The following is a 9,051-nucleotide window of genomic DNA, read 5'->3' on the forward strand; positions in this document are numbered from 1 at the left end:
CTTTGATACATCCCAGTGGAGGTATCCACATGGTGGAGGTAAACCTGGAAGCTCAAGAGAGAACTTTGGATATCTAGATGGATGCTGGTTAGAAGCATATAAGTGGATGGGGCACCTCACATCTGAGGGATGATGGAACTGACGTATGTTTTTAACGGTTTGTTTTTGAGAGAGAGAGACAGAGAGAGAGAGAGCATGTGTGCAAGTCGGGGAGGGGCAGAGAGGGAGGGAAACAGAGGATCTGAAGCGAGTTCAGTGCTGACAGCAGTGAGCCCAATGTGGGGCTTGAATTCACAAACTGTGGGGTCATGACCTGAGGTGAAGTCGGATGCTCAACCCACTGAGCCACCCAGGTGGCCTGGAACCAAAGTATTTTTCTATCATCTGTCATCAGTCTTTGATTGAAGGCTTCTGGGGGTGACGTGTATTCCATACACTTGGCCTGCCTTGATTGTTAGACATCAACAAGAAACTAAGTTCAAATTCCTTGATTTCACTGAGTTGATATGGCTGGAACCAGGATCTCCTGACTTGTTTCTCAGGTACCTTTGCTCCGCATTTATCTCTACTCCATTCTCGATGCTACGACTTCCATTCATTGACCCATCGAAGCATTCATTTGTAACTTCAACAAGCACTTATTAGGCACCTCCCATGTGCCAGGCGGGGCCAACTGCTCTCTGGAGGTGCTGGGAATAGAACTGAACCACACACACATCCTTGAAGAACCCCTCGCTACTCACTTCCAACTGTTTCCACTTCCTGAAGGGGACTTGTGTTTAGATTTGGAGAAAGACCTGAAGAATAGGAGAGCCAGAATGACATCTCCCAAGGGCCCTGGGAACTTGAATGACTCGGTGTTGAGGTGATGTGGAAAATGATAGCTCTCCGAGAGAGCATGCACTACTCCGGCTTATGCAAAACTATAAAGAGCTCCCTGTCTGCATTTACAAAAGGAAAATTCATGTTTCCTATGGCCTTTAACTCCTAATCTTTACTGGCTACAAGAGGGTATTCCAGGCAGTAGAGTGCTTAATAAATATTATATTGTTTGCTAATGGCAATGCTATTTGGGGGTGATATTTCCTTCTGAATGTGCTAGCCTGGTTTAACAAATCTGCTGTGTGTAGTTTCACCTTTCACTGTGTTGCTTGAGATGTCTCAGGGGCACTTTCAGCAGGGGCCAAGGAACGGCCCAGAAATGCAGAAGTAAATGAGTCTGCCGGATGCATTAATAGTTTTTGTCTGTGCTGACTTCCCTTTTGTTGTAGAAATGTAACCAACACCAAGGGGCTCCTATATGTTAAGTAAATGTGTGCATTCTTGCTGTGAAGATGTGAGCTGCTTGAAGGGCTGATAGGAGCATTCCCCCGCATATTTGTCTGGTTTTTATACCCTTTTATATGGTCAGTTCTGACCAAACTCCTCTCATTCAAATCTAGCTTTTTAGAAATGGTTTAGTTGGATAACTGACAAGTAGTATCGATATCTGCTTCAAATTTTCCCTTACTTCCAAAAGAGCTGAGTGCCAGCTGAGTCATTGTTGTGTACCTGTGAGATACAAAGGCATGGGGTTCATGAGCATGGTCTACTTGGAGTCAGACTGGATTTTAAATCCTGTTTTGGCTACTGCATGTTCTTTCCCAACCTCAGTTTCCTCATCTAGAACACGGATGCCTACCAGTACCTGGGGTAAATGCTCGAAACTCCATCCATCTACCCTCTCTTGCTCTCTCTCTCCCTTCCTTACCTCTCTCTCCCTTTTTCCTTCCAATGTATGTTGACTCACTCTTTTTCTTTTGGATTGTCTTTCTGAGTTTCAATGCATCCAAAAGAAAATTCATCTTAAACAAAAGAAAATTCATCTTAAAATTAAAACAAGAGAGGTAAAAAACAGACTTTCTTGACCTGATATCTTCCTCCTGCTATTATTTTGCTTATCCTTTTTATGGTAAAATTTCATGAAGTGTTCTCTGTACTTGGTATATAAACTCCTCATAGCCTACATATTCAGTAGCCTTCTGGAGCTTGGCTTCAGCCTCTACTGTTCCACTGAAAATGTTCTCCTCAAGGAGACATTTTCTGTAGACCAATGAATCATCATGTTACACTTATTGAAGTACTTTTACATTGATTGCATTTTACAATTCTTTATAGGTCTGTATTTGCTTGTCCATTCAGGGGGAACACTGTTTTCTACTGGACATTTTGCATGTAATTTGGATACATTCTCTTGTCTTGTCTTAGTTACTGTTCTGTAAAGTGAATCTGTGGAAGTATCATCATCTTGGTCAGTGGGGAAATCAATAAGACTGCTTTAACACTCAATTGTGCTTTTTCTTAAAAAAAAGGAGTTAAGCACAGAAATTATAATATTAGCACAAACAATATATTTAAGTGGGGCACCCAATTTAAAACAAAATATTCAGGAAAACACACTTTTGTAGAATTATGATCTGTTTTCACAGATCCTTTAGCGTTCTCTATCATTGTTTAGTCTAGCTCAGGTTTTCATTTTGACTTAACTAATTATTAACTATGAATGTTTCCTTCAACAATCACAAACTATTTATACTTCTTGGTGAAAGTTCTGCTTGGATATATAAACACGTGCCCCTTTATAGGCAAGACTGTTTTGAATGTATAACAAAAGGTCATGAGAAGGAATTGAAGTGAATTCATAGAGTTGATCCTCTGGCTAATCTGAAGTCTGTGGACTTTAATCTTCCTTGGATCTACCAAGCAGAAGGGCTCTAATTGCTTTGCTACAACGTTAGAGGCAAGAGTCTTATCTTTCCCTGGCTCCTGGTTTTAGTCATTTTTTTTTTTTTGGCTTTAATTTTCATTACAGTTAGTGGACAGTGTAGGTTGAAGATGCATGTAGCTAAATGGGACAGGGACAGTGTGGTTTCCCCACTATAGAAACTCTCACCATTTTTTGGTTTCCTTTGGATATTTTCTTCCATAAATCCAGAAAATAAGCTTACCCTATTGTTTCTGGATTTGTCAGTTTCAGGTCTTACTGATTCCCTATGATGGAAGATGAGGACATAATTTTTTCTTTCATGCCTCCTCTTGGCCAAGAGCTACATTTCTAACCATTATCCACCCATCCATAACTTTCCATTATATTAGGTTGAACTCTATGAGATTGCCATTGTTCTTGGTGAAAAATGTTTGAACATTGGTATCTTCATAACCTGTAGTTATGCCATAATTTGAGATAAAATAATAGCTGAGCCATTTGGCAATTATAAATACTTTCCCTCTATTGGTACTTTTGTTTCTTTGATGGGTTGGTTTTTTTAATAAAAACGTTATTAATAAATCTTCCTCAAGCTCTCTTGTAATTTGCTGAATATCCTCTCAACACAATCAAATAAGTGGAGAATTGAATTTTTATCACCTGTGAGACAGCTTTGTTGGAGACTTTTTGTTTACTCAAGTGGACTAGTTGCTTTCTAGAACTGCTACTGGGACCCTCCTAAAACATCATTCTAGGAATACCTTGTCTCTTGTATTGGTGTCTCTGTTTCCCATATTCATGATGGCTGCATTTTTGGTCTGCTCTCAGTAGTGAAGGCCCTGCCTTTCTAGGTTTCTGAGAAAAGGAGAAAGGAGGTAAATTTGGGGGGGGGGAATCTAACATGTCATTATTCCTTGTTCACACTGAATTGATATTTCATTGCCTAAGTTGATATATTAGAGTTCTCTACAGAAAGAGAACTAGTAGGAAGTGCAGATAGATAGATGGATAGATAATGGATGGATGGATACATGGATGGATGAATGGATGGATGGATGGATGGATAGATGGATGGATGGATGGATGGATAAAGAGATAATGGATAGATGGATGGATAGATAGATAGATAGATAGATTTATTACATTGGCTAATGTAATTATAGAGGTTGGTATGTTCCAAGATCTGCAGAGTGAGCCGTTAAGCTGAAGACCAAGAAAAGCCAATGATTTAGTTCATCTGAGTCCAAAGACCTGAGAAGCAGAAGAGCCAATGGTATAGTTCCTATCTGAAGGCCTGCAGGCTCAAGACTCAGGAAGAGCTCATGTTTCAGTTTGAGTCTGAATGCAGCAAAAAAAGCTAGTGCCCCAGTTTAAAGGCAATTAAACAGGAAGAATTCTCTCTTACTCACTGGAGGGTCAACCTTTTTGTTATATTCAGGCCTTCAGCTGGTTAGATGAAGCCCACCCACATTAGGAAGAACAATCTGCTTTACTCAGTTTACCAATTTGAATGTTACTCTCATCCAAAATCATCCTTGCAGAAACCTTCAGAATAACATTTGACTGAATAACTGGACACCCTATCATCTAGTCCTGTTGACAAATAAAATTAACCATCACAGTTGGAAATCACTTTCCCTGAGCAATTTGAAGACATTTCTCCAATTTTCTTCCAGATTCAGGAGTCCCTCTTGAGCAATATGGTACCTAATTCATTTTTGGGTTGGTTTGAGGCACATGGCTGGACTACCTGACCCTGGTCCTCAGTCTCCTAATAATAGCTGGACTTTTTGTAGGGGTGGAGGTCTCTGATATGAGTATCTTTAGATAATTTTTCTTGGGATGGTCAGTTTTCCTAAAGAGAGTCTTTTAGAGTCATGCCTGGAAGATAAAAGTCTGGCTTCTAGAGACCTTAGACTGTAGGAGAATAATTAGGATGCAACTTTCATGTAATCTCTTTGCTTTCAGAGAACCAAATCTAAATTTAGCTTTGTGCCCCCTGGTCCATATACCTTCTATTTTAGAAGGTACACTTCTCTATTCCCTAGAGAATAAACCTGCATTTACTGCCAGAGTTGGAATGGTGGAGAGGATATGGAGGTCCAGTGGCTTCACGAAGAGATTTTCAACCTACCTACCATTTTTACCTTCACATTTCTGCCCATTTCCATGGGGTCCTGCAATGCTAATTCCTGATCCTTATAGAGGTACCATGGCATCTTTCAAGTCAATTACTACTCATTCTTCTGTTTCTCGACTCCCAAAATTCTGTGGCTATTGTTTTCTTTTTCTACTTTTCTTTATCCTTGTGCTTGTATCCTTTAAAATATTACTTTCTTTTTTTCTTTTAGTGAGGTGTTCAGAAGAAGGTATCCTAAATGTTTGTTCAGTCTGCGATCTTTACCTGAAGGCTAAATCTTGCTTCTTACTCTCTGTCCGAAAGCTGGGGTTAGGGGATGAGGAGGAATTACATGCTAGTGTGATATTACTAAAATTCAGAATCATTGTCTTTCTCCTTAACCCAAGTGACTATGTTTTGCTTTTAGTGACCTGACGAAATTGCTCAATCCTTTGAGCAGGATGTTAAAAATAAATTCCAAGTCTACTTATTAAATACTGAATTCTACAATATCATTAGACCTTTTATAAATAATCTAAAAATATCCCCTAAACATTTATCATGCACAAAACCTTGTTTTAGCTAGTTGTATTCTCAAGCAATTCATGATCTGGTGTGAAAAATTGGTCTGTTAAATAAAAAGAAGTAATGAATCACGATAATGATACAGGCAGTTTTATTAATTTCTACATTACTCCATCCCATGTACCCAGATGCAAACAAGTCATAATTCATGTGACTACATGATAACCTCCCAGATTCTGAGTCACTGGGACACATGACAAAAGCACATTTTATGATGATTAAGTGCATTACTTAGCGTGTGTTTGTGATTTCTACCTCTTTGGACGTTTTCAAATTAAAGCTGTGTCATCTCTCAGAATAAGTTAAGTGTGGCCCAATCTGGAAATGATGGGATTTTTAGTGGTGAGTTTTATTATGACTAAGTTCATCTACATAAGATGGATGACCCCAAACTTCCTAAATAGAGTGATTTTATGAAGATAAGCCAGTCTTTCTTGTTTCGTTAAACAGAGACTCGGGTCCAGGGCTCATGCACCATAATTGTCTGGCACCACAACTCTCTGTCTTGCCACTTCACTGTTCTTAGGATGGCGTCTTACTATCCAAGATGGCAACATGAACTCCATTTCCTCATTCCAACCAACAGGAAAAAGAGAAAGGGCTATGTCTTTATCTTGAAGACACATCCAGGAAGCAACACGTATCCATTGGTTAAACCTTGATCACGTGGCCACCCTTAGCTTCAAGGAGTGGGGGAAAATTTATCTATTCCAGGCTGCCTTGTACTCAGTAACTATCGGGGTTTCTATTTCTAAGGAAGAAAGGAGGAAAGATAGGGAAGATACGGGAGAGAAGAGCAGTCTACCTCACAGGGACACTGTATCTCCAACTTGTGATTCTACACTGTTTGCAATCTGGAAAACACTGGGGTGATGGGAGCTGGTGACAAGTGACATGCTGGGCATCATGTCAATGGCAGGATCATAAGTCATACATCTGTTTTATGGGCATTGCTGCAATGCTGGGATCCAGCTTGGAAGTAAATACTCTTAAAAATTATGTATTTTGGCATTATATAGGTGCCGTGTGGTGATTGGGGGTGTGTTGGCTAATAGCGAACCAAAACACAACATTTTCTCAGGTGTGACCGTTGATCTTAACAAGACACAATCTAATTAATAATGCTAGTGTCTGGGGCGCCTGGGTGGCTCAGTCGGTGCAGCGTCCAACTTTGGTTCAGGTCATGATCTCACCGTGCATGAGTTCAAGCCCCGTGGTGAGCTCTGTGCTGACAGCCCAGAACCTGCAGCCTGCTTTGGATTCTGTGTCTCCCTCTCTCTCTGCCCGTCTCCCTCTCACCCTCTGTCTCTGTCTCTGTCTCTCTTTCAAAATAAACATTAAAAAAAAAGTGTCATCTCATTAAAAAAAATAATTCTTGCGTCTATTCAAAATTATGTGTTCAGCTTAAAAACTAGAATGCTGTGTGCACACATATTTGAAGGATATAGCATTTGATATAATTTAAAGATCGATAATAAATAGACGTGCATATATATAGATGTATATTGATTAAATAACCTCGACTACAATTTTTATTGTTATAAATCACTGTATATTGTACTTAACACCTTTTTTTCTATTTAAGAAGAGTCCTTCAATGACAGATCTTATAGTTCTAAGTGATACAGTCCCCCCTGTGTCCTGTCTTAGGTGTGGTTCTCTGGAAGGAGACTCTGAGAATGTGTTTTGCATGCAGGTGGTTTTAGGGGAGGGTGTGGGGTGGCGGAGGGGAACCGAATGGAAGAAGGTGGGCTGTCTGAGCTAATCCCACAGGGGTTGGAGCAGGGCTGGCACTTTAGAGCCGCCCCTCCCCTTCACCAGGCCAGTGATGGGACAGGAGTTGCCTCTCAGGAAACGGTGTGACCTTGGGCAAGCATCTCTCTTCCACCTGAGGCTGTGAGATCTCAGAGCCAACTTTCCTCCAACGTGATGGGGGCATCTGGGGGGGGGGCACACTGCCCCCTCCTCTTCTAGGGGAGACAAATCCCAGTTCTTGTATCTTAAACTAGCCATGTCTTCTCATATTTTACCATATTTTTGGCCAGTTCTAATTCAACCTACTGATTCCTTTCATTTTCATCAAACGTGCAGATATCACGGTTCAGTATAATAATATTCAAACATCTTTGTAAAGAAATGATGAGGAATCTCAATTAAGAAAATAGGTGATATGCTTATTTGTGACTGGATTTTTAAAAATAATTTAAAAATTTTAATAAAAAGATCTTTTTAGTTTTTTGATGGAAAACACTTTGTTTCTGAAATCCCTGAAGCGTCTTCAAGGAGATGAGTTTCTTCTTTGCTTTTTTCTTTTTGCTTTGCTTTACTTTGCTTTACTTTGCTTTGTTTATTTTCTAATATGAAATGTATTGTCAAATTGGTTTCCATACAACACCCAGTGCTCGTCCCAACAGGTGCCCTCCTCAATGCCCATCACCCACTTTCCCCTCTCCCCCACCCCCCATCAACCCTCAGTTTGTTCTCAGTTTTTAAGAGTCTTTTACGGTTTGCCTCCTTCCCTCCCTGTAACTTTTTTTTTCCATCCCCTCCCCCATGGTCTTCTGTTCAGTTTCTCAGGATCCACATAAGAGTGAAAACATATGGTATCTGTCTTTCTCTGTAGGACTTATCTCACTTAGCATCACACTCTAAGGAGATGAGTTTCTGTGACTCTCCGGTCATCAGAAAAAAGCTCTGCGTTTGGAATCGGCTGTGCCTGCACCTGAACCCGGACAGTTAGTCACTTGCTGTGTGACTTTGGCAAGTCGCACAACCTCTCTGCGATTCGATTTTCTGAACAAAACAAAGCCCTTCTCCCGAGGTCCCTTTGGACTCCGAACCTCCCCTGACTTACCGGGGAACGCAGCCAGCGTTTCCAGCAAACTAGGAGCTGTTGGAGGCCTGACCCATTTTCTGGCCGCCTGTCAATAGAATTAACTTATCACTGAAGGTTCCTTCCGGAAGCACCGCTCATACCAGGAATGAATGCCCTGGGAGGGCTGGCGAACGTGACTTCATGCCAGCGGCCTCCCTGCGGCCAAGCCTGCCGTAGGAAAGGCTTAATTTTTTGGCTCTACCCGCAGCAGGGAGCCAGGGAACGACCCAAGGGCAGCGCAAGCAGGTGCCAGCAGCGAGAAGCGCAGGCCAAGCCAGCGTCCAGATTACACTGCAAGCACCAGGGTCCCTGTAACCGGATTGCTATTTGCCCGGCGCACACCCACCCTGGCGTCGCTAATGAGCGGCCCCCTGGCTCCCTCCACGTGGGAACATAGGAGACTTTAATGAAGACGGAGGGGCGGCCCACGGGGAAGGTTCTGGAGCCCGTTCAGCTCCTGAGCTCAGGGAGCATGACTCATCCTTCGAGCTGGGGGCCTGAGACTTGTGTCCCTGCCCTCGGGTCCCCGTCACACACACGTTCCCCTTTCTTGCTTCCATTTCTAATTGAGAGAAGATATGCTTTATTTGAAGTGAGAATCCGCCCCCGCCCGTGTCCATGAACGTCCTCCACTCCCGCAAATTACCGCAAGGGGACTAATAACTCAAGTAGTGCAGACAGAAGGCAGTTCAGTGATCTCATAGAGGAGTCTACAGGGCAACGCAG

The sequence above is a fragment of the Panthera pardus genome, unplaced genomic scaffold (genome assembly GCF_024362965.1).
Source record: "Panthera pardus isolate Hobbes unplaced genomic scaffold, ASM2436296v1 HiC_scaffold_13, whole genome shotgun sequence".
Lineage (NCBI taxonomy): Eukaryota > Metazoa > Chordata > Mammalia > Carnivora > Felidae > Panthera > Panthera pardus.